We start from the raw sequence: 483 nt of genomic DNA, 5'->3' as shown, positions 1-483 counted from the left end.
ATCATAAAGTTATTGATAATCCTACTTTATTTCGTATAGTTTTATTCCAGTAATTAGCTTCTCATCTGGATTGCATTTGTCAAGTGTAAATGACCGAAAATATTAATTCTAGTTCGACCTACCATCATTTGTTTTCAATTATTTATTTATTAATGAAGGTCTTTCAAAACATACTTTGGAAGGAATTTACACTTACAGAATTTCTGTTATCACGACTACTGCTATAAGAAACACAATGCCCTGTATGGGATACTAATTCTAGACAAAATAGACAAATGCAAGTTTAGGAAAGAATGCCTGATTTGGATGCGGACCACGCAATGGCTGATTTTTACCTTCCTGCCATGATATTGCATGAAAGACATTTTCAAGGACAGCAGCAAAGTAGTCACTTTAACTTATTTATCTCAGATGTCACTTTAATTCATCAATAACAGTGAGAGCGATGTTTAAACAAACAAAATGTTTGAGTATCATAGGTTC

At 32.5% G+C, this 483-nt stretch overlaps 1 protein-coding gene across 1 annotated transcript in view; it reads right to left on the bottom strand.

The window, feature by feature from the left end:
• The window catches only part of LOC119591754 (peptidyl-alpha-hydroxyglycine alpha-amidating lyase 2-like), a 13,265-nt gene that overhangs the window by 719 nt on the left and 12,063 nt on the right, over window positions 1–483 (bottom strand).

The sequence above is a fragment of the Penaeus monodon genome, chromosome 29 (genome assembly GCF_015228065.2).
Source record: "Penaeus monodon isolate SGIC_2016 chromosome 29, NSTDA_Pmon_1, whole genome shotgun sequence".
Lineage (NCBI taxonomy): Eukaryota > Metazoa > Arthropoda > Malacostraca > Decapoda > Penaeidae > Penaeus > Penaeus monodon.
The sequence above is the reverse complement of the archived record's forward strand: the minus strand, read 5'-3'. Positions and strand labels throughout refer to the sequence as shown.